The 25,001-nt window shown below is 55.0% G+C and overlaps 1 protein-coding gene across 1 annotated transcript in view; it reads right to left on the bottom strand.

Annotated features, from left to right (window-relative positions):
- The window catches only part of LOC147725812 (NACHT, LRR and PYD domains-containing protein 3-like), a 280,887-nt gene extending 262,731 nt beyond the window's left edge, over positions 1 to 18,156 (bottom strand). Inside the window, exon 1 of the mRNA XM_086959989.1 lies at positions 18,061 to 18,156. The gene's annotated coding sequence lies outside the window, so the exon portion shown is untranslated. The remainder of the gene's footprint in view (positions 1 to 18,060) is intronic.
- Positions 18,157 to 25,001: the final 6,845 nt, after the last annotated feature.

The following is a 25,001-nucleotide window of genomic DNA, read 5'->3' as shown; positions in this document are numbered from 1 at the left end:
TACTCGCATAAAACCATTGAAATTCCATATATAGTTAGCTAACTATAAGCGCTAACTATATATCGCGCACCCGCAATCCACTGCTGATGATGTCACATATTACATCATTCATGACATGGTCAGTGACATCACTGATGACATCACTGATCACAACATCCAGTGATTGTATGTGTCTGTAAAGTTTAAATATGTTTCACATATTGAAGAATGAGTGGATGTATAAGTGTCTGGATGAAGAATTTAGTAGGTGCATGACTGACTGTATGAGTGAGTGATTAAATGTGTCTCACTGAGTACATGGGTTAGTGACTAAACTGTCTTAATTCGTGCATCAGTATGTTTGTTGTTGTGTAAGCTGCTGCATGTGTTGATCAGTAGCTATAAGAGTGGCCATATGGGTTATTGATTGGTTGCCCAAGTATTTGAATGGGAGGCTGAGTGTGTGTGTGGGTGGCTGGGAGGTACGTGACTCTGTGCATAGATGTGTAAGCAGTTGATTCACTAGGAGTATGAGTTCAAGAGTGCATGTGGAAACAGCTATATGGGCGGTTGACTGTGCATGGGTGTGTTGGTGAGTGAATGGATTTCTCATTGCTACATGTGCAAGTAAGTATGTATGTAAAACACAATACATGTGAGAGTTGAGATATATAAATAACTGAACATAAGAGCCAGTGAATGTGTGAGTGGCTGTATCGATCACTGTGAGCTTGTATCAGGGATTATATAAGAGAGTAAATATGTGTTATTATATGTTTGAATAAGTAAGATGTGTATAACTGTATAGTTGAGGAAATGGAGGTGTGATTGATTCTTTGCATGACTGACTAGGTGTGTGAGTAACTCCATGGATGAGTGACAGTCTGTGAGTGTCTGTTTATACTGAGTGTATGTAAGGTTATATTAGAGTCTGAAGAGGTTCATTGTATTATCACATGAGTGATGTGATCAGTGATGACAAATGAGATGTCATCAGTGATGTCATTTGAGTTGTCATCAGTGATGTCATCAGTGATGTCATTTGAGATGTCATCATTGATATCATTTGAGTTGTCATCAGTGATGTCATTTGAGATGTCATCAGTGATGTCATCAGTGATGTCACTGACCATGTCATGAATGATGTAATATGTGACATCATCAGCAGTGGATTGCGGGTGCGCGATATATAGTTAGCGCTTATAGTTAGCTAACTATATATGGAATTTCAATGGTTTTATGCGAGTAAAATAAGGTTTTGTAAATGCTAATTCCTAACTATATATGGCCTATAACCTATGGTTTTTTCATTGAATTTTCAAGGTTTTGTAAATGCAAATTCCTAACTATATATCCACTATAACCTATGGTTTTTTCTGTGAATTTCATTGGTTTTTTAATAGCAAATATGAAAAGCTTTAAAATGTCAAGTACGTGATAGATAAAAACATTTTCGTATTTATGCACGCTGATGTGCTTTGAACGCTGCCCCCCCCCCCCTCCCCTCTTTTGCCTTAGTAGTACTCTCTCTTTGCAGATACTGAAGGGTAGTTAACGCAGGCCTTTACCCCCGTTGTAATCCGTCGTGCCTCCTTGTCTCTCCATTTGATTGATTGTTGTCCAAGCATTTACTGTTTTAGAATTGGTTCTCTTTGGATCATTCTCTATTTACAAACAAGCACAAAGTCGCAATACTCTGTTTAGTCTTTGCAGATAGTGAAAAATCGTGTAAAAAAATAAAAGTAATCGAGCAAAATCAGTAGGCCACTAATTGGATCTCTTTTTGACCTCGCTAAAATAGAAATATTAGGAACAACCCTTCTTGAGAAATACGAAAATAGTGAGATGAACTGAGCTCCACACCATGAGGGCTGCAAGACAGCTCGGCTCCATCACCCATCCCGCACAAAATAACGACAAACCCTATGCAAATATTAAAAATATAGACAACACACCAGCAAAGAAACAGGGTAAAACATTTTATTAAAAAACTATTTACATAACGTTGGTTTATAAGATGATGTCAGTAGTGGACCGATGTGTGAATAGATCGAAAACAGCACAAGGCTCCAAGATCCGGATAGCAAGCTCCTGGATGTTGGGTGCCATAGTTTAGAGTTCTGAATTTCAGCCTTTTTCAATGCCTGTGCTTTGTTGAATCAAAATGGCGGCTTGACACAAAGCTGACTCAAGCGTTGTTACTGATGCTATGCAGACCAAAACTGGTTTTCAGTTTGTACATTTTTCTAGATTTTTCAATCCAAGTTTGGTTGACTTTGTAGAACGATAGCTTCAGATTTTCAACATACGGTGTGGTGGCGCTGACTGGGAGGGGGCGCTTCGCTCCTGCCCCCTCCCCAAGTAAGATTTTCATACGTGAAAGTACGTTAATGGTTTTGGTCCCTGAGATGCTTCGATGTCACTACCATTCTCAAATAGCATAAGTTCTGGATGTTGGGTGCCATAGTTAAGAGTTCTGAGCAGTGCTTGTAACACTGTCTGAAGCTTATTTCCACCTACTGCAGCTTCACTATTCTCAAAGTAAGTGAGTGTCGTTTGTGGACCTGACTGCATTAGAAAACAATGTGATATGTTACCTTCCTAAACAGCTTGACGGAGGCCCCTGAGGGGCGGTGTGATGGCCATGGACTCGGAGAAGACGCTTGGCTCCGACACCCTCCCCAAGTCTTATAGCACTGGTGTAGCCTGAGATCGCCCCCGACATAGGCGGCCGGCTCCCGGGGTCCGGCGGAACTTTTTGCCTTTTGATGACTCTTCAATTCTGGACCTTGTCCCACAATCCGTTTGACCTGAAGACAAGCTGTAGTGGGGCGCCCCTTTATCGTTTTAGTTGCCATTCCGCCCGCTTTTGCTACACTGTGCCTCTTCCGCCATTCAGCTGTTTTCCGCCCGCTCTTGCGACTACAGCGTCTCGCTCACCATGTAGTTGAGATGCGCCCGCTCTTGCGGTGCAGCGATAGGCGGCTGCCACAGGACTCTCAAAATGGTGGCCGGCTCTTCGGTTTTGGGCCTGGTCCACTAAAATGGCCCTGGGACACCTTGGAACTCGGACGCTTGTCTGCTAGGGCTTGGGTCCCATTCTCGAAATGCGTCCCCTCAGCCGTGAAGATTCTACAAAAGTCTTGGGGGCCTCCGACTCCCGCAGGCTTCTGGTGGGGAGCGGCTGCCATGATTGCTCGTGGAATGGCCACGACGGAGCTACGAGATGGTAGTGGTCTCATGCTGACGCCAGCTTTAGTCTGAAACATCCAGAAACACTGTAGACTACCAATTCGATCAGTTCCGGTAGCGCCCCAACATGACCCGGAAGAGAAGAACTTGCCCTCCCCTCTTTGACTGATGGTTCTTGTTGCCTGTCCCCTCTGTTGTCATTTAACAGAACTTTTTGGACTGCTGAAAGGGGTTGTGTTCTGAACGCTGGTTGGTGGAGACATTTAGACTATATTCTTGACCTACGTTGTCGCGTAATGCGTTTTATGACACGCCGCGTTAGCGCACCCGGAAGTGATCCGAGGCGCGGCGCGCAGCGCGTAACGTAAGCATAACAGGTCATGTGACTTGTTAATAAAACTTTTCATTGGTTCATTTTACTTTTGTTAATTTAATGATGAAAAGCTTGGTCATATGACCTAAAAATTACGCTTTTTATTATTTTCGAACAATATTTTTTTTTCAAACATATGTTATAATATTCCAGGCTAATGTACTTTCCCGGAAAATTTACAACTGTCTTGCAAGTAAAATATATTCCTTTTTCGAGAAAGAGGGCGTTTCTTCCTTCCATGACGGAGCCGTTGAGTAAAAGAGATTCGGCCTGCTGTCTTAGTCGCCGATACGCCTGATTATCAGATTCTTATCGATCACTTTATGTTGCAGACATGAAAAACACAACTGCCCTTGACCATTTATCTTTACTGCGTTCCTACATATTATACCTTTTATCCGTCATGTAATTGGACTGCTTTATTTCACTTGCCTTTTACTGATTCGAAAACAGTCACTAAAAGTAAAAACTTTACAAATGAAAATACTACTACCGTGTTTTGTTTTAAAAACCTTTATTGTGAAAATGTCAGTATACAAATACGGGCCTATAACCACGTGGGCCGGCCACGGAGCAAACTGAAATCGTATATGATGAGGAGACATTTACACTGTAGAAGAACGTAACGAGCGGGCCATTAGGTGACAAGAACAAAGGTGTCTAACAGTTGCGGAATCGGTGGACGTACATTTTGTAATTAAAATACGACAGGGCCACTTACAATAACATTTTCTAGATATACATTTGCGGGCAAAGAGTTACGAGTCCCATTTATACCGGCGCCATTTTGGGCGAGGCCGGGCAGGTCCAAGATATAGTCAAAATGTCTCCACCAACCATCGGCCAGACCAGAACCCCTTTCGGCCCTTTATGCTACAAGATGGTGTCTTCCATTCAGAAAATATTGGTGGCAGCATTTTGAAAGGAAACAGAAACAGCCGTTCTCCTAGTGAGTTTCACATTGTTACATTTAGGAAGAATGTTGAAGAGTAGTATGTGGAAAATCTGAAGCCATTTTTCTACAAACTCTCAATCAGACTTGGATGGAAAAAAAAAACCTGAAGAATGTACAAACTGAAAACCAATTTTTGTCTGTATAGCACCAACAGTAACGCTTGAGTCAGCTTTGTGTCAAGCCGCCATTTTCATTCAATCAATAGCGTCCCCCTGCACACATTCAGGGACCTGGTCGTGTCTTCAGATGAAACGCATTGTAGGAAAAGAAGCAGAAAGGAAAAGGAAAAAAGTTCCGCCGGACCTAGTGAAGCTGCAGCAGGTGCAAATAAGCTTCAGACAGTCTTACAAGCACTGCTCAGAACTCTCAACTGAGGCACTCAACATCCAGGACTTGCCATTCGGATCTTGGCGCCTTGTATTTTTGTTTTGTTTTTGATGGAGGGGAAACAACAAAAAACAGACATTGAAAAAGGCTCAACAGTGCAGGGCGCCTTGTGCTGGTTCCGACCTACTCACACATCGGTCCGCTACTGACATCACCTCATAAACCAACGGGGCACCCCACGCCGACTTTCGGCGCAGCATTGTAGGATGGCCACACCAGTGCGGCAATTTGCTGGACACCACCTCGGTGCCATCCAGATCTCGGCGCGTTCATTCAATCAATAGCGTCCCCCTGCACACATTCAGGGACCTGGTCGTGTCTTCAGATGAAACGCATTGTAGGAAAAGAAGCAGAAAGGAAAAGGCAAAAAGTTCCGCCGGACCTAGTGAAGCTGCAGCAGGTGCAAATAAGCTTCAGACAGTCCTACAAGCACTGCTCAGAAATCTCAACTGAGGCACTCAACATCCAGGACTTGCCATTCGGATCTTGGCGCCTTGTGCTGGTTCCGACCTATTCACACATCAGTCCACTACTGACATCACCTCATAAGCCAACGGGGCACCCCACGCCGACTTTCGGCGCAGCATTGTAGGATGGCCACACCAGTGCAGCCACTTGCTGGACACCACCTCGGTGCCATCCGGATCTCAGCGCGTTCGAGTCACTGTGCCGGAAGAGTGACCGGAACTCAGCTGAACACGCCGTCTTTCGGCGCAGCATTGTAGGATGGCCACACCAGTACGGCAATTTGCTGGACACCACCTCGGCGCCATCCGGATCTCGGCGCGTTCGAGTCACTGTACCGCAACAGTGACCGCAATTCAGCTGGACACGCCGTCTTTCGGCGCAGCATTGTAGGATGGCCACACCAGTGCGGCAATTTGCTGGACACCACCTCAGTGCCATCCGGATCTCGGCGCGTTGTGCTGCCTTCGGCCTATTCGCACATCGGTCCGCTACTGACGCCGCCTCACGTGCCAACGGATTTTCTACGCTTTTTGTAGCCCTATGTCGCATAACAGGTCATGTGACTTGTTTATAAAACTTTTCATTGGTTCATTTTACTTTTGGTTTCCTAAAGATGGAAGGCTTGGTCATATGACCTAAAAATAACACTTTTCATTGGTTTAGAACATTTTTTTTTCCCAAACGATGAAAGCCCCACCTTGTTTCTGGATCATTCAGACTGAAGCTGGCGTCAGCATGAGAGCACCACCATCTCGTGGCTCCGTCGTGGTCATTCCGCGAGCAATCATGGCAGCCGCTCCCCACCGGAAGCCTGCGGGAGTCGGGGGCCCCCAAGACTTTTGTAGAATCTTCACGGCTGAGGGGACGCTTTTCGAGAATGGAGCCCAAGCCCTAGCAGGCAAGCGTCCGAGTTCCAAAGTGTCCCAGGGCCATTTCAGTGGACCAGGCCCAAAACCGAGGAGCCGTCCGCCATTTTAAGAGCCATGTGGCAGCCGCCTATCGCTGCACTGCAAGAGTGGGAGCAACTCAACAACATGGTGAGCGAGACGCTGTGGCCGCAAGAGCGAGCGCAACTCAGCTAGATGGCCGCCACCTGGGGAGGCCCGTTCACGCCGGCTCCCCCACGCCCCCCCCCCCCCCCCGGGCCGCCACACGCCAATTTTCGGAGCAGCATTGTAGGATACCAAAACCAGTGCGGCAGTTTACTGGACATCACCTGGGTGCCTGTCGTACATGTTGTGTCAGCCATGTGACACTGGACACAGACCGCTACTGACGAGGCCTCCCCCCGCACCACCCGGGACGCCCCACGCTGTTTTTCTGTGCTGCATTGTAGGATCCCTAAACCAGTGCGGCACCCAGGCGACATCACCTGGGTGCCGTCCAGAACTCTGCACGTTGTGCTGCCTTGGGACTATTCGCACAACAGACCGCTACTGACGAGGCCTCCCCCCGCCCCACCCGGGACGCCCCACGCCAATTTTCGGAGCAGCATTGTAGTATCCCTAAACCAGTGCGGCACCCAGGCGACATCACCTGGGTGCCGTCCAGAACTCTGCACGTTGTGCTGCCTTGGGACTATTCGCACAAAAGACAGCTTCTAACCATTGTTGCTTTTTGTGTTGAGAAATGTTTAAATGTTTTTAGTTTTTGTTCCGTTTGTTAAAGTTAGTAGTTAATAAAGTTTTATAACCTTACTTTGTTGGAGTGTTATCTATTTTTTTAAAAACGGGTGAATGGGGCCTTGAATCGGGTTATTGTCATGTGTGGGCTTTGGAAGTGTGCTGCTGCAGGATCGGACATTTCAAACTCAAATGCACGTTCTTTTTCTTACCTTTCCGAAGCATGGAGCGCAATAGCAGGCAGAGAAAGGGTGATGCACGTGTTGAACACTACCTGACCTGGCAAGTTGCTGGCAGTGCCCCCCCGCCCGCTCCTGAAAGAGGGCACACACACACCGCCGCCCCGAGTACTTCACAAATCTTTAAAAGACCATGCGCTTGTTCATGAGGCTTAAATGGTTTATCACCTCTTCTAGAACCCCTGCATCGACCCTCTGACGTTTCATGGAAAAATTACCATGTAACACAATACCAAGCCCTGTCAGCTGAAACCCCCAAGGAATCGTGGGGCATATTATCAAGGGGGTTTATCTCCGCTTTTTTGGCTTTAAAAACCATGAAAGCGGAGATAAAATTATTTCCCTATTATCAAGCTGTCGCTAACACCAGTTAGTGACAGCTAAAAGGAGATAGCGACCATCTTGGGCCCCGCTTTGCATGTCAGTGATACTTATCACTAATGACATGCAAAGTGGCGTGCCAAGATGTTAGCGACTGGAAACAGTCCCTAACATCGCTACCTTCTATTACCAACTTTTGGAGATATTCGCGCTAAGCGCGAATATCTCCAAAATCTAACACCTGCCCTGAGCAGTTCTTAGCCATGTTATCCAATGGGAGGTGGATAACATGGCTAAGAGCATTAGGTCGATAATACATGAATATCGCTGACTTTTCTGCGATAATAGCAAGGTTTATCTGCGATAAAAATCGCCGATGTGCGGCGATAATTTTTGTCTCTAAACAAGTTAGAGACAAAAATTATCGCTAGTTGTTCGTAATATGCCCCCGGGTTTTTGCTTGCAGAAATCGGGAGGCGGGAGACTAGCACTGAAATCAGTACTCACACGCCTGAATCAGGAGGATTGGCATGTCTGAATTCTCTACAGCTGGGGCCATAAACTACATCCGCAGGGTTAGGTGATAGCCTGGAACCAGCCTGGCATCTAAAATGGCTGCCGTGCACGACAAAATTGTGGCATTCGAAAAAAAGGCAAGATGGCGCAGCCGCTGGAAGAGATATATCAACATATATCAGCCTCCTCAGCCACCCTCAGGAAACATAGGGGATTAGGATATGTCTCCCGCACCCCCTTATACCTAGTACTTTAATTAACGAAGCACAAAATGGCGAATTCCCGTTTCGCTACCAGTTTGCGGCCCAGTTCGCGGCCCGTGAAGCGCTTCTACCGTGAAAAATCATTTTTTTTTTATTTTCCCCACGGGACCCTTTAATAACCCCAACAACATTCCTAGGGGGTCAAGAGGGGGATACCTTGCCCCCTTTCATTAAATTCCCCCTTAGTTTTTCACCTTTTCTTCTCTCTCGATCCTACCGAGAGACAAGATGGCGGCCGCTCCGGACTGTCACGCAGCAAAAAAAAAAAAAAAGCTCACGCACAGCCGCTGGAAGAGATGTATCAACATATATCAGCCTCCTCACCCACCCTCAGGAAACATAGGGGATTAGGATACGTCTCCCGCACCCACTTATAACTAGTAATTTAATTTACGAAGCACAAAATGGCGAATTCCCGTTTCGCTACCAGTTCGCGGCCGCGCTTCTACCGTGAAAAATCATTTTTTTTTTATTTTCCCCACGGGACCCTTTAATAACCCCAACAACATTCCTAGGGGGTCAAGAGGGGGATACCTTGCCCCCTTTCATTAAATTCCCCCTTCGTTTTCCACCTCTTCTTCTCTCTCGATCCTACCGAGAGACAAGATGGCGTCCGCTCCGGACTGTTTAGAATGTTGACAGACACCGGAGAGCCAATCAGCTTTCTGCGCGCAAAGTTCCGATAAGCGAAAAGTAAGCGGACCGGATCGCTGCCCAGAGCGCTGTTACAGATATATATCTTGGTTTGAACGTTAATTTCTCAAAAACTACTGGAGCACATATATTGAGACCTAGCAAAGGCACATCGGGCTAACAGTCCCTACAATTTTGCCAAGTTTCGTGCAAATCCATTCAGCCGTTCGAGCTAAAAGTGAGTCCAACCGCCCTATGGAAAACTCAATGCAAAAAACGCGTTTTGGGACCCCCCTTTTTTCTCAGCCCCCCCTTGACGAAACCCCACCAAATTTTCAGGGGCTGCTCAGAAACAAAATGTGCCATTTTCCTGAAAATTTCAGCCGATTCCGTCCACAAACGCCAAAGTTATTAGACATAGAATTTTCAGAAATCCCATAGGGAATTAATCCTAACTATATATACCTACTGGCGATAGCCAGTACGTAATATATATATATATATATATATATATATATATATATATATATATATACATATATATATATATATATATATATAATATATATATATATATATATGTGCAGTAATGCTGTAGCTTGTTATTTCATTTTATATCACGTGAACTGGGAGGAGTGTGTGCCTAAATAACCATCCCCTGAGCGTGGATTTGGCCCAGAGGAATCGGGGCTCATAACAAAGGGGATACTGCCGTAATTGTAGTGAGCATCATGAAGATAAAATCGGAGGAAAGTGGCGGCAGAAAAGTGACGGCCAGACACAACAATAAAAAAAAATTTAAAGCAGCAGGTGGCAAGGAAACCCGACACCAGACAGATGGCCCTGGGCGCCCTGCTGACTCCCCAGTGTTTCCCTCGCTGGAGCGAGCACAAGCATATGGTGCCGCTAGCTCCCTCAAGGAAATCGCCAAACGTGAAAGCGTTGCAATAGAAAGCAATGCAACGCGTGCCCGCTTTTGGGGAGAAATGTAGATTGATTACATGTGGTCCTCTCCTATGCAGCGTTTGCGCGCTGCGTAGGCGAGACCTAAAAATTGTATCAAGGAGTCTCGTTAGCTGCTGTGAACAGCAACACTCACAACAAACAATGCATCAAAGTGTGCTTTGTAAGGTGGGGCTGGAAGCGGCCCTCTGGCATACTAAACAAACTCTGTAATCAGATCTTAGCTCCCAACAGATCCACGTCACACAGCGCACAGGTGCCAGGTGTACTGAACCCAGCAGCAAGAACACAGGACCCCTCTCTGCACAGAGGGCGGGTGTATTTTTATGTGTCACTTCCTGCCCAGGAGAGCAGGCTCATGGGAAATGTAGCGCCCTGAATGTGCAGTTCAATGAACAGTAAGAGAAGAGTTTGCATAATTTTCATCTCCTGTAAATTCAGGCTCTCCTTCGCCAACTGACTACGATTTTGTGTTGTTTCTATTAAAATCTTTGTTTCCATCACATTTTCGAATTTGAAAAGTTTGCTTCTTTTGTGCTTTCCTAACTGCTGATTTATTTTGAAGTGTTTGTGCAGTTCGTTTAAAGGTATTTACATGTTGTTGTGTGCTAGCAAAAACAGGCAGCCTTTACTTTTATTCTCCATACTCCATTGAGAGGGTCAAATAGATCCCTTCACCAAAGAGAAGTGAACCCCATTCTTTAGTTAAAAGAATAACCGGTGATTCGCCCCAAGCCGCAGCCTGAGACTCCACCCCTGTCTTGGAACATCAAGACAAAAACATTATTTAAAGACATCTTTAGCGCTCAGTCACCCTCCAATCCCAGCATGGTTAATTTGGGGGTGCTTCAGCTCACCCCGCCCCTACATCCAGCACCTATCCACAGAGTAGTGGCTTGAGGCCGCCTCAGCATCAACAAAACCATAGGAGGCGCTACGATCACTTGGACGCGCCCGGTTTGGGGCCAGTTGATTCGCTCTCCAGGGAGCAGATCTAAAAATATTTCATGCAACACAGCAATGGCAACGCACTACATTGCGTGAAAGTGAGAGAGCAGAAAAGGGTAGAGATATAGCGCACTTCTGCTCTGTCCTGGCGCCGGTCCAATGTGTGGTGCCGAGCACCAGCACCGGCACCCTTGAACTGTGCCGCAGGGGTGCCCGAGCACCAGCACCCTTGAACCGTGCCGCAGGGGTGCCCGAGCACCAGCACCCTTGAACCGTGCCGCAGGGGTGCCTGAGCACCAGCGCCGGCACCCTTGAACCGCGCTGCAGGGGTCCCCGAGCACCAGCACCCTTGAACCGTGCTGCAGGGGTGCCCGAGCACCAGCGCCCGCACCTTTGAACCGTGAACCGTGCCGCAGGGGTGCCCGAGCACCAGCGCCGGCAACCTTGAACCGTGCTGCAGGGGTGCCCGAGCACCAGCGCCGGCACCTATGAACCGTGAACCGTGCCGCAGGGGTGCCCGAGCACCAGCACCGGCAACCTTGAACCGTGCTGCAGGGGTGCCCGAGCACCAGCGCCGGTACCTTTGAACCGTGAACCGTGCCGCAGGGGTGCCCGAGCACCAGCGCCGGTACCTTTGAACCGTGAACCGTGCCGCAGGGGTGCCCGAGCACCAGCGCCGGCACCTTTGAACCGTGAACCGTGCCGCACAGGTGCCCGTGTTACAGCCAGGATTGTTTTTGTGCAGGTAGGGGCTTCTTCCTGCACAAACAGAATCCTGGAAGTCATATTTCTCTTTCCATGTGTGCTGCAGAATTCAACACACATCGACGGAACGAGGTGCAACGAGGAGGAAAAAAAGACATTTCTCCTCGTTGCATCTCTGTTGGGGAGGTGCACAACTTTGGAACAAACCAAGGTTTACAAGACATTGTATATCTCTGTTTGCATCAAAATCCAAGGGTGGATGCACAGGAGCGTCTATGCCTCACCCGTGTAACGCCTCCCTGATGCAAAGTAACGCAAGGCAGCACTATGCACCTCATTACTTTGTATTTTCTAAACCACTTAAAGCCCACACAATCAATTTAGCATAGCGTAGTAAGCGCCAATGTGAATTATACGCAGGGAGGTACCAGAGACGCACATTAGACGCAAACTCTCAGTAAATCTGGGTCTTGCTCTTTGTGAAGGTTGAACAGAGGGGACACCGGCGTGAAACCCTAGCTTGTTACATGTGATGTATATTAAATAAGGACCTTTAAAAGTCTGGTGGGCATCTGGAGTCCACTGTGTAAACTGCATGTGAGAGACTCATGTATTGACCACTTATTGAGGCCAATCAGAGACCAACGTTTCAATCTTCTTCGGGAGCTAGGGGGTATTTTATGCAGTCTAATGTTCCATTATAGGGCAAATTGTAAACAGAAAATTCCCCATTCATTGGGTCATGCGCTCTATTGTCAAGCTGTCCTCCCATGGCCTGCAGACATTTCCACCTCCCTCTGTTTAGCTGATTCATGCTAAAGGCACCAACGCATATTCCTGGAAAAGGTGAAACCTGCGAAACTCCCTCACACAAGGACCCGCCTGGGGCTCCACCCTGACCCAGATCCATAAGCCACCCTCATTTCACTAGTGATGTCTCAGGGCTTTTCCAAGAGCCGCTCCCTGCGACCCAGGAGGACACTCTCTGAGGGACATCCAGCAGCAATGTCCCTCAAGGAACACCCTGCCAAGACAACAGAGACAGCCTGGCACCAGCTTGTCAAGGTCTTCTTTAAAGATGACAGCAAAACGCGGTGGTTATTGTGGTGGGTTTATTAGGAGAGAGAAAGAAAACAACTCTCTAATGGAACAGCCTGTGCCAACTGAGTCAGACTGGATCTGGGCTAGCACAAGATTCCAGCCGCAGATCCCCCCAACCAGCACTGGCCAGGATACAACACACCCCCTCTCGAGAGCGCATTAACAATTAAGATAAAATAGTAAGAGATTACACAAAGAATCTACAAGCGGGGAGGCATCAAAGTTTGCATGACATATTTGAAATAATATCCAAAATATTAACATATGTACAGTGTCACAATTGGGTAATACGCTCAGACACAGAGGGGCAGATTTACAAGCCCCTTGTGCCTCTTTTATGCCACCGTTGCGTCACTTTTGTGATGCAGCGGTGGTGCAAAGCCAGCGCCATGCTGCGGGGTATTTACAATGGGGTATTTACAACGTGACACAGTGGAGAAGTGTGGCTCAATGATTAGAGCGGCAGACCCTGATGCAGAGGTCTAGCCCGGGACCAGGGTTCAATTCTCCACCTCGGCGGGTCTCGGGCTCAAAATTCCACGGACCTGATAATTCTCGCCTCTGTGCCTATTCCAATCATGGAGTCCCACTCTGCAACTCTGGGCAATAGCTTGCTTAATCTCCACAACGGCCCCCACAATGCTAAGGATGCCTGGCCTCCACCTTGGGGGTGCCCAGGAGTGGACACCTCACAGGGAAAGCCAGGATGGGTTCCACAGCGGTACTCGTACAAGCGCCTTGAGACCCTTGCGGGTGAGTAGTGCGCTATACAAGTATCAATTTACAGTTGTAAAGCCCTGCGCCAGAAGGAGGCGTTCCTGCGCAGGGGGGGGTTGTTCGAGCACAGGAACGCCTCCTAAAAGTGGCTGAGTGAAATCTACAAAATTTCACCCAGTCACTTTTAGGACAATGCTGCGTCAAAACCCTGCGCCTGCTTGGAGCAGGCGTAAGGATTGTTGCAGCATTTTCAGGATAGGGCCCCCAGAGCATTGTTGGAGCTGCGTCGCGCTTGCGATGCAACTCCAGCAATGCGCCACTTTTACGACACAGATGCCTGACGCATCTGTGCCTTTTTTGCCCCAAGGTGCGCTGCATTGTAAATCCGGCGCATCCATGGTGGCGGAGGTATGGCACACAATGAGTGGCGCATCCCGGCATATCAGCAGGGATGCGCCAGGTATTGTAAATCTGCCCCAGGGTGTTCACCATGAAGGTGTAAACACACAGCTTGCCCTTGTCAAGCTGTGACGTGTCATGCTGGTTTAGGTTTCAACCTTGAAGCTGATGCCTTACTTGACACATCACTGTTTTGTTGTTTAACCACAACATCTCTTGGTCTGGAAATCTTTTCTTCATTAGTCCACAAACATGTAGGCGCTGTAACAACCTACTCGTGCTCCACACCTTTCCATAGGATAACTCTACTACTTGGTGCCCCACTCTGACTGCTTTCATGGGAACAGAACATGTGGATTCTCCAGATTGAATGAATCTTCCCTTTTTCACACGAGCCCATTCACCAATATCAGATTGGAGCATGGGACCCCGATGCAACTGAGAAGACTCCTGTTTATCGTTTGATAGCCATCGACGATCAATTGTTGTCACTTTGGTACTACGGGTTACTTTGGAGCCATCAACTCAGCCTTCCTTCCCCTCATTTTCTCAAACGGAGATATATTTCCTACTGTTCTGGGAGTAACTCTATAATCCTATGATAAGTCTTTGAGTGCTTGAGAACAATCTTTTCCACTAGCTAAAGCCAACTGTACACCTTCTTTCAAAACTCGTATCCACCTCTCTACAATCCCATTGCTTTGTGGATAATACCCTGATGTTCATAAATAACCGATGCCGGGTTTATCCAAATAATCTTTCATCTCAGTTGATCTCAGCTGCACACCATTGTCAGTAACCAAACATTTCAGAAAACCTTCCTTTTCAAATACTTCATTTAAAAATGGAATTACCGTGTGTGAATCAACTTGATGTATGTACTACTTTAATTTCTGGCCCTGGCTAGTATGAGGCAAGATAGGGGGAGTGTCAGCAGATATTTAGGCGAACAGCCATGTTTTAGACTTTTTTTAAAGGTCGTTTCGTTCTCGATCATTCCCAGTTCTGGATCCATACTGTTCCACAGCTGGAGGACCAGGTGTTTGAATGACCTTCGACCCCAGCTGGATCTCTTGATTTTTGGGGTGTTCATCTGGAACTTTGATCCTGACCTGAGATGGCTTCGTGGTGATTCCTGGGAGATGACGTCTCGTTGCAGCGTGGGCTGTTCCCGCGCATGGCTCGATGGGCCGTTCCCGCATTGGCTCGATGGGCCGTTCCCGTGCATGGCTCGATGGGCCGTTCCCGCGCATGGCTCGATGGGCCAGACGCCAGTGTCGCTCCCTAAGGGGGGCCCGTACGGACTGGTATTTGGGTGTCTTCAGGAGCAGTCGGGCTGCTGCATTCTGTACTCTTTGCAGTCTGTCTGTAGCATATTTGGGGGAGTTCCCGTGGTCAAGCCTTGACACCACTAAGGCTCAATGTTTTTCTAATCATTCGGAGCATCCCAAAGCAGGCGTTCGCCATCGTTAGGTTCTGGTCCAGCCACATTCCTAGGTTTTTATGAAGGTTTGGGGGGCGGGAGGGCACCGCATTTTTTTCTGTCCTGGGGACCTCCGAGCGTGGGCTAAAGTGACTGCGCAGGAGCAGGGGCTCGGTTTTTTCTCCATTTAGCTCCATTGCCCCCCTTTTTCCTCAGGAGCAGAGCGTTGCCCCTGTTTACATGTCTGACAGGCCGAGACATCAGAGCTGGCGCTCAAGTTACTCCTGCTTCCCTGGTTTGGATGACGCCGGGGCTTCTGAAGGTGCACCAGGGTGATGGTGATGTCACAAGAAAGAATAACACTGCAGATGGCTTCCAGCCGTGACATGCACCTTCATTGCCCTGAACGCTACCTCCGCTCTCTCTCCTAATTAATACAGTTCGTTACCTCTTTCTACCTGCTTACACACGCACTTTACTTACTTACTCCACCCTCTCCACCCCTCCCCCTCTCCACCCCTCCCCTCTCCACCCCTCCCTTCTCCACCCCTCCCCCTCTCCACCCCTCCCCTCTCCACCCCTCCCCCTCTCCACCCCTCCCCTCTCCACCCCTCCCCTCTCCACCCTCTTCCCCTCTCCACCCCTCCCCCTCTCCACCCTTCCCCCTCTCCACCCCTCCCCTCTCCACCCCTCCCCTCTCCACCCCTCCCCCTCTCCACCCTTCCCCCTCTCCACCCCTCCCCTCTCCACCCCTCCCCTCTCCACCCCTCCCCTCTCCACCCTCTTCCCCTCTCCACCCCTCCCCCTCTCCACCCTTCCCCCTCTCCACCCCTCCCCTCTCCACCCTTCCCCCTCTCCACCCTTCCCCCTCTCCACCCCTCCCCTCTCCACCCCTCCCCTATCCACCCTTCCCCCTCTCCACCCTTCCCCCTCTCCACCCCTCCCCCTCTCCACCCCTCCCCTCTCCACCCCTCCCCTCTCCACCCTCTCCCCCTCTCCACCCTTCCCCCTCTCCACCCCTCCCCTCTCCACCCTTCCCCCTCTCCACCCCTCCCCACCCTTCCCCCTCTCCACCCCTCCCCCCTTTCCCCTCTCCACCCCTCCCCCTCTCCACCCTTCCCCCTCTCCACCCTTCCCCCTCTCCACCCCTCCCCTCTCCACCCCTCCCCTATCCACCCTTCCCCCTCTCCACCCTTCCCCCTCTCCACCCCTCCCCCTCTCCACCCTTCCCCTCTCCACCCCTCCCCCTCTCCACCCCTCCCCCTCTCCACCCCTCCCCTCTCCACCCCTCCCCCTCTCCACCCCTCCCCCTCTCCACCCCTCCCCCTCTCCACCCCCCCTCTCCACCCTTCCCCCTCTCCACCCCTCCCCTCTCCACCCCTCCCCTCTTCACCCCTCCCCCTCTCCACCCCTCCCCTCTCCACCCCACCCCTCCCCTCTCCACCCCTCCCCTCTCCACCCTCCTCCCCTCTCCACCCCTCCCCCTCTCCACCCTTCCCCCTCTCCACCCCTCCCCTCTCCACCCCTCCCCCTCTCCACCCTTCCCCCTCTCCACCCCTCCCCTCTTCACCCCTCCCCCTCTCCACCCCTCCCCTCTCCACCCCTCCCCCTCTCCACCCCTCCCCTCTCCACCCCTCCCCCTCTCCACCCCTCCCCCTCTCCACCCTTCCCCCTCCCCACCCCTCCCCTCTCTACCCCTCCCCCTCTCCACCCTTCCCCCACTCCACCCTTCCCCCTCTCCACCCCTCCCCTCTTCACCCCTCCCCCTCTCCACCCCTCCCCTCTCCACCCCTCCCCCTCTCCACCCCTCCCCTCTCCACCCCTCCCCCTCTCCACCCCTCCCCTCTCCACCCCTCCCCCTCTCCACCCTTCCCCCTCTCCACCCCTCCCCTCTCCACCCCTCCCCCTCTCCACCCTTCCCCCTCTCCACCCTTCCCCCTCTCCACCCCTCCCCTCTCCACCCCTCCCCTCTTCACCCCTCCCCTCTCCACCCCTCCCCTCTCCACCCCTCCCCCTCTCCACCCTTCCCCCACTCCACCCTTCCCCCTCTCCACCCCTCCCCTCTTCACCCCTCCCCTCTCCACCCCTCCCCTCTTCACCCCTCCCCTCTCCACCCCTCCCCTCTTCACCCCTCCCCCTCTCCACCCCTCCCCTCTCACCCCTCCCCCTCTCCACCCCTCCCCCTCTCCACCCCTCCCCTCTCCACCCCTCCCCCTCTCCACCCCTCCCTCTCCACCCCTCCCCTCTCCACCCCTCCCCTCTCCAGCCTTCCCCCTCTCCACCCCTCCCCCTCTCCACCCTTCCCCCTCTCCACCCCTCCCCTCTCCACCCTCTTCCCCTCTCTTCTGTTATGTTTTTTCCTCGCTTCGTCTGCTTTCCTTAATCGTTATTTCTCTTTCTCCACTCTCTCTTTGCAGTCTCTTTTCCTTCCTAAATGTGCTAATTCCATCTCTCCCTTCTTTTCTTTCCCTCTCTCCCTCCTTTCCTCTCCTCAAGCTTTCACTTTTCTTCCCCCCTCCTGTGTCTGTTGCTCCCCCGGTCAGACCTCCCTGTGCCTTTCCTTCTTCCCTCGTGTCCTTTCCTCCAGCTGCTGTCGAACCTCTGTTTCCTTCTCCGTCCTGCCCCCCTCGCCTTCTCTTCTCTCTCTTCTCTCTTTCCTTCACTCACCGCGCTTTTCATCTCTCTCTCTGTCCAGATGCTCTGTCAATCCTTCTTTCTTTCTTTCTTTCTCATTGTCTCATCATCAATTCACTCATTCTATCTCTGCGGTGCGCTCTCTCTCCCTCTCCCTCTCTCTCTCTCTCTCTCTCTCTCTCTCTCTCTCTCTCTCTCTCTCTCTCTCACACTCTCTCCTACCTCTGTCCCCCGGGGGTCTCTTCAGTGCCTGCCCCTCTCCTGATGACGTCCTGTAATGCTCCCCCTCCTGGCAGGGTCACTCTTAGACTCGTCTGTGTGCTCCCTCCACCTCCAGTGCTTGAGACAACCCCCCCCCCCCGCAGCAGATGACGTCAGATCCATCCTCCCTCCTCCTCTTACTCATGCTGTGCAGAAGCCACGTGACTTCCTCTCTGTGCCAGAGAGACTCGGTGCTTCCTGTGCTCCCCCCTCTGTGCCCCCAGCCCCCTCCCACCCCCCTCTGTGCTCCCACCCCCCTCTGTGCTCCCACCCCCCTCTGTGCTCCCAGCCCCCTCTGTGCTCCCAGCCCCCTCTGTGCTCCCAGCCCCCTCTCTGCTCCCAGCCCCCCCTGTGCCCCCAGCCCCCTCTGTGCTCCCAGCCCCCTCTGTGCTCCCCGCCCCCTCAGCCCCTCTGTGCCCCCAGCCCCCTCAGCCCCTCTGTGCCCCCAGCCCCCTCTGTGCTCCCCTCTATGCTCCCAGCCCCCTCTGTGCTCCCAGACCCCCCTGTGCTCCCCTCTGTGCTCCCAGTCCCTCTGTGCTCCCCTCTGTGCTCCCAGCCCCCTCTGTGCTCCCAGCCTCCTCTGTGCTTCCAGCCCCCTCTGTGCTCCCAGCCCCTCTCTGCTCCCAGCCCCCTCTGTGCCCCCTCACAGCCCCCTCTGTGCTCCCAGCCCCCTCAGCCCCTCTGTGCTCTCAGCCCCCTCTGTGCTCCCCTCTGTGCTCCCAGTCCCCTCTGTGCTCCCAGCCCCCTCTGTGCTCCCCTCTGTGCTCCCAGCCCCTCTGTGCTCCCCTCTATGCTCCCAGCCCCCTCTGTGCTCCCAGACCCCCCTGTGCTCCCCTCTGTGCTCCCAGTCCCTCTGTGCTCCCCTCTGTGCTCCCAGCCCCCTCTGTGCTCCCAGCCTCCTCTGTGCTTCCAGCCCCCTCTGTGCTCCCAGCCCCTCTCTGCTCCCAGCCCCCTCTGTGCCCCCTCACAGCCCCCTCTGTGCTCCCAGCCCCCTCAGCCCCTCTGTGCTCTCAGCCCCCTCTGTGCTCCCCTCTGTGCTCCCAGTCCCCTCTGTGCTCCCAGCCCCCTCTGTGCTCCCCTCTGTGCTCCCAGCCCCTCTGTGCTCCCCTCTATGCTCCCAGCCCCCTCTGTGCTCCCAGACCCCCCTGTGCTCCCCTCTGTGCTCCCAGCCCCCTCTGTGCTCCCCTCTGTGCTCCCAGCCCCCTCTGTGCCCCCAGCCCCTCTGTGCTCCCAGCCCCTCTGTGCTCCCAGCCCCAGCCCTCTGTGCTCCCAGCCCCCTCTGTGCTCCCAGCCTTCTGCGCTCTCAGCCCCCTCTCTGCTCCCAGCCCCCTCTGTGCTCCCAGCCCCCTCTGTGCTCCCAGCCCCTTCTGTGCTCCCAGCCCCCTCTGTGCTCCCAGCCCCCACTGTGCTCCCCTCTGTGCTCCCAGTCCCCTCTGTGCTCCCAGCCCCCTCTGTGCTCCCAGCCCCCTCTGTGCCCCCAGCCCCGCTCTGTGCTCCCAGCCCCTCTGTGCTCCCAGCCCCTCTGTGCTCCCAGCCCCCTCTGTGCTCCCAGCCCCCTCTGTGCCCCCAGCCCCGCTCTGTGCTCCCAGCCCCTCTGTGCTCCCAGCCCCAGCCCTCTGTGCTCCCAGCCCCCTCTGTGCTCCCAGCCCCCTCAGCCCCTCTGTGCTCCCCTCTGTGCTCCCAGTCCCCTCTGTGCTCCCAGCCCCCTCTGTGCCCCCCTCTGTGCTCCCAGCCCCTCTGTGCTCCCAGCCCTCTGTGCTCCCAGCCCCTCTGTGCTCCCCTCTGTGCTCTCAACCCCCTCTGTGCTCCCAGCCCCCTCAGCCCTTCTGTGCTCCCAGCCCCCTCAGCCCTTCTGTGCTCCCAGCCCCCTCTTTGCTCCAGCCCCTCTGTGCTCCCAGCCCCCTCTGTGCTCCCAGCCCCTCTGTGCTCCCCTCTCTGCTCCCAGCCCCCTCTGTGCTTCCAGCTCCCTCTGTGCTCCAGCCCCTCTCTGCTCCCAGCCCCCTCTGTGCTCCCAGCCCTCTGTGCCCCCAGCCCCCTCTCTACTCCCAGCCCCTCTGTGCTCCCAGCCCCCTCTGTGCTCCCAGCCCCCTCTGAGCTCCCAGCCCCCTCAGCCCCTCTGTGCCCCCAGCCCCCACCCAGCCCCCTCTGTGCTCCCAGCCCCCTCTGTGTTCCCAGCCCCCTCTGTGCTCCCAGCCCCCTCTCTGCTCCCAGCCCCCTCTGTGCTCCCAACCCCCTCTGTGCTCCCAGCCCCCTCTGTGCTCCCAGCCCCCTCTGTGCTCCCAGCCCCTCTGTGCTCCCAGCCCCCTCTGTGCTCCCAGCCCCCTCTCTGCTCCCAGCCCCCTCTGTGCTCCCAGCCCCCTGTGTGCTCCCAGCCCCCTCTGTGCTCCCAGCCCCCTCTGTGCTCCCAGCCCCACCCCTTCTGTGCTCCCAGCCCCCTCTGTGCTCCCAACCCCCTCTGTGCTCCCAGCCCCCTCTGTGCTCCCAGCCCCTCTGTGCTCCCAGCCCCCTCTGTGCTCCCAGCCCCCTCTCTGCTCCCAGCCCCCTCTGTGCTCCCAGCCCCCTCTGTGCTCCCAGCCCCTCTGTGCTCCCAGCCCCACCCCTTCTGTGCTCCCAGCCCCCTCTGTGCTCCCAGCCCCCTCAGCCCCTATGTGCTCCCAGCCCCCTCTGTGCTCCCCTCTGTGCTCCCAGCCCCCTCTGTGCTCCCAGCCCTTCTGTGCTCCCAGCCCCTCTGTGCTCCCAGCCCTCTGTGCTCCTAGCCCCCTCTGTACTCCCAGCCCCTCTGTGCTCCCAGCCCCCTCTGTGGTCCCAGCCCCTCTGTGCTCCCAGCCCCCTCTGTGCTCCCAGCCCCCTCTGTGCTCTCAGCCCCCTCTGTGCTCCCAGCCCCCTCTGTGCTCCCCTCTCCGCTCCTAGCCCCTTCTGTGCTCCCAGCCCCCTCTGTGCTCCCAGCCCCCTCTGTGCTCCCCTCTGTGCTCCCAACCCCCTCTGTGCTCCCCTCTGTGCTCCCAGTCCCCTCTGTGCTCCCAGCCCCCTCTGTGCTCCCCTCTGTGCTCCCAGCCCCCTCTGTGCTCCCCTCTGTGCTCCCAGCCCCCTCTGTGCCCCCAGCCCCTCTGTGCTCCCAGCCCCAGCCCTCTGTGCTCCCAGCCCCCTCTGTGCTCCCAGCCTTCTGCGTTCTCAGCCCCCTCTCTGCTCCCAGCCCCCTCTGTGCTCCCAGCCCCCTCTGTGCTCCCAGCCCCTTCTGTGCTCCCAGCCCCCTCTGTGCTCCCAGCCCCCACTGTGCTCCCCTCTGTGCTCCCAGTCCCCTCTGTGCTCCCAGCCCCCTCTGTGCTCCCAGCCCCCTCTGTGCCCCCAGCCCCGCTCTGTGCTCCCAGCCCCTCTGTGCTCCCAGCCCCTCTGTGCTCCCAGCCCCCTCTGTGCTCCCAGCCCCCTCTGTGCCCCCAGCCCCGCTCTGTGCTCCCAGCCCCTCTGTGCTCCCAGCCCCAGCCCTCTGTGCTCCCAGCCCCCTCTGTGCTCCCAGCCCCCTCAGCCCCTCTGTGCTCCCCTCTGTGCTCCCCTCTGTGCTCCCAGTCCCCTCTGTGCTCCCAGCCCCCTCTGTGCCCCCCTCTGTGCTCCCAGCCCCTCTGTGCTCCCAGCCCTCTGTGCTCCCAGCCCCTCTGTGCTCCCAGCCCCCTCTGTGCTCCCCTCTGTGCTCTCAACCCCCTCTGTGCTCCCAGCCCGCCTCTGTGCTCCCAGCCCCCTCAGCCCTTCGTGCTCCCAGCCCCCTCTTTGCTCCAGCCCCTCTGTGCTCCCAGCCCCCTCTGTGCTCCCAGCCCCTCTGTGCTCCCCTCTCTGCTCCCAGCCCCCTCTGTGCTTCCAGCTCCCTCTGTGCTCCAGCCCCTCTCTGCTCCCAGCCCCCTCTGTGCTCCCAGCCCTCTGTGCCCCCAGCCCCCTCTCTACTCCCAGCCCCTCTGTGCTCCCAGCCCCCTCTGTGCTCCCAGCCCCCTCTGAGCTCCCAGCCCCCTCAGCCCCTCTGTGCTCCCAGCCCCCTCACAGCCCCCTCTGTGCTCTCAGCCCCCTCTGTGCTCCCAGCCCCCTCTGTGCTCCCCTCTCTGCTCCCAGCCCCTTCTGTGCTCCCAGCCCCCTCTGTGCTCCCAGCCCCCTCTGTGCTCCCCTCTGTGCTCCCAGCCCCCTCTGTGCTCCCCTTTGTGCTCCCAGCCCCCTCTGTGCTCCCAGCCCCCTCTGTACCCCCAGCCCCGCTCTGTGCTCCCAGCCCCTCTGTGCTCCCAGCCCCAGCCCTCTGTGCTCCCAGCCCCCTCTGTACTCCCAGCCCCCTCAGCCCCTCTGTGCTCCCAGCCCCCTCTGTGCTCCCAGCCCCCTCTGTGCTCCCAGCCCCCTCTGTGCTCCCAGCCCCTCTGTGCTCCCAGCCCCCTCTGTGCTCCCAGCCACTCTGTGCTCCCAGCCCTCTGTGCTCCCAGCCCCTCTGTGCTCCCAGCCCCCTCTGTGCTCCCAGCCCCCTCTGTGCTCCCAGCCCCCTCTGTGCTCCCAGCCCCCTCAGAGCTCCCAGCCCCCTCAGCCCCTCTGTGCTCCCAGCCCCCTCTGTGCTCTCAGCCCCCTCTGTGCTCCCAGCCCCCTCTGTGCTCCCCTCTCTGCTCCCAGCCCCTTCTGTGCTCCCAGCCCCCTCTGTGCTCCCAGCCCCCTCTGTGCTCCCCTCTGTGCTCCCCTTTGTGCTCCCAGCCCCCTCTGTGCTCCCAGCCCCCTCTGTGCCCCCAGCCCCGCTCTGTGCTCCCAGCCCCTCTGTGCTCCCAGCCCCAGCCCTCTGTGCTCCCAGCCCCCTCTGTACTCCCAGCCCCCTCAGCCCCTCTGTGCTCCCAGCCCCCTCTGTGCTCCCAGCCCCCTCTGTGCTCCCAGCCCCCTCTGTGCTCCCAGCCCCTCTGTGCTCCCAGCCCCCTCTGTGCTCCCAGCCACTCTGTGCTCCCAGCCCTCTGTGCTCCCAGCCCCTCTGTGCTCCCAGCCCCCTCTGTGCTCCCAGCCCCCTCTGTGCTCCCAGCCCCCTCTGTGCTCCCAGCCCCTCTGTGCTCCCAGCCCCCTCTGTGCTCCCAGCCCCCTCTGTGCTCCCAGCCCCTCTGTGCTCTCAACCCCCTCTGTGCTCCCAGCCCCCTCTGTGCTCCCAGCCCCTCTGTGCTCCCAGCCCCCTCTGTGCTCCCAGCCCCCTCAGCCCCTCTGTGCTCCCAGCCCCCTCTGTGCTCCCAGCCCCCTCAGCCCCTCTATGCTCCCAGCCCCTCTGTGCTCCCAGCCCCTCTGTGCTCCCAGACCTCTGTGCTCCCAGACCCTCTGTGCTCCCAGCCCCACCCCTTCTGTGCTCCCAGCCCCCTCTGTGCTCCCAGCCCCCTCAGCCCCTCTGTGCTCCCAGCCCCCTCTGTGCTCCCCTCTGTGCTCCCAGCCCCCTCTGTGCTCCCAGCCCTTCTGTGCTCCCAGCCCCTCTGTGCTCCCAGCCCTCTGTGCTCCTAGCCCCCTCTGTACTCCCAGCCCCTCTGTGCTCCCAGCCCCCTCTGTGCTCCCAGCCCCTCTGTGCTCCCAGCCCCCTCTGTGCTCCCAGCCCCCTCTGTGCTCTCAGCCCCCTCTGTGCTCCCAGCCCCCTCTGTGCTCCCCTCTCCGCTCCTAGCCCCTTCTGTGCTCCCAGCCCCCTCTGTGCTCCCAGCCCCCTCTGTGCTCCCCTCTGTGCTCCCAACCCCCTCTGTGCTCCCCTCTGTGCTCCCAGTCCCCTCTGTGCTCCCAGTCCCCTCTGTGCTCCCCTCTGTGCTCCCAGCCCCCTCTGTGCTCCCCTCTGTGCTCCCAGCCCCCTCTGTGCCCCCAGCCCCTCTGTGCTCCCAGCCCCTCTGTGCTCCCAGCCCCAGCCCTCTGTGCTCCCAGCCCCCTCTGTGCTCCCAGCCTTCTGCGCTCTCAGCCCCCTCTCTGCTCCCAGCCCCCTCTGTGCTCCCAGCCCCCTCGGTGCTCCCAGCCCCCTCTGTGCACCCAGCCCCCTCTGTGCTCCCAGCCCCTCTGTGCTCCCAGCCCCCTCTGTGCTCCCAGCCCCCTCTGTTCTCCCAGCCCCCTCTGTGCTCCCAGCCCCTCTGTGCTCCCAGCCCCCTCTGTGCTCACATCCCCCTCACAGCCCCCTCTGTGCTCCCAGCCCCCCTGTGCTCCCAGCCCCCTCTGTGCTCCCAGCCCCCTCTGTGCTCACATCCCCCTCACAGCCCCCTCTGTGCTCCCAGCCCCCCTGTGCTCCCAGTCCCTCTGTGCTTCCAGCCCCTGTGTGCTCCCAGCTCCTCTGTGCTCCCAGTCCCCTCTGTGCTCCAAGCCCCCTCTGTGCTCCCCTCTGTGCTCCCAGCCCCCTCTGTGCTCCCAGCCCCCTCTGTGCTCCCAGCCCCCTCTGTGCTTGATATGTAAAACATGGGTATGGATATGTCACACATGGGTATTGAAATATCACACATGGGTATTGATATGTCACACATGGGTATTGATATGTCACACATGGGTATTGATATGTCAAACATGGGTATTGATATGTCACACATGGGTATTGAAATATCACACATGGGTATTGATATGTCAAACATGGGTATTGATATGTCAAACATGGGTATTGATATGTCAAACATGGGTATTGATATGTCAAACATTGGTATTGATATGTCAAACATGGGTATTGATATGTCACACATGGGTATTGAAATATCACACATGGGTATTGATATGTCAAACATGGGTATTGATATGTCAAACATGGGTATTGATATGTCAAACATAGGTATTGATATTTCACACATGGGTATTGATATGTCAAACATGGGTATTGATATGTCACACATGGGTATTGATATGTCAAACATGGGTATTGATATGTCAAACATGGGTATTGATATGTCGCACATGGGTATGGATAT

This window comes from Lissotriton vulgaris, chromosome 3_1, assembly GCF_964263255.1.
Source record: "Lissotriton vulgaris chromosome 3_1, aLisVul1.2, whole genome shotgun sequence".
NCBI lineage: Eukaryota > Metazoa > Chordata > Amphibia > Caudata > Salamandridae > Lissotriton > Lissotriton vulgaris.
This window is presented reverse-complemented; position numbering and strand designations above follow the sequence as displayed.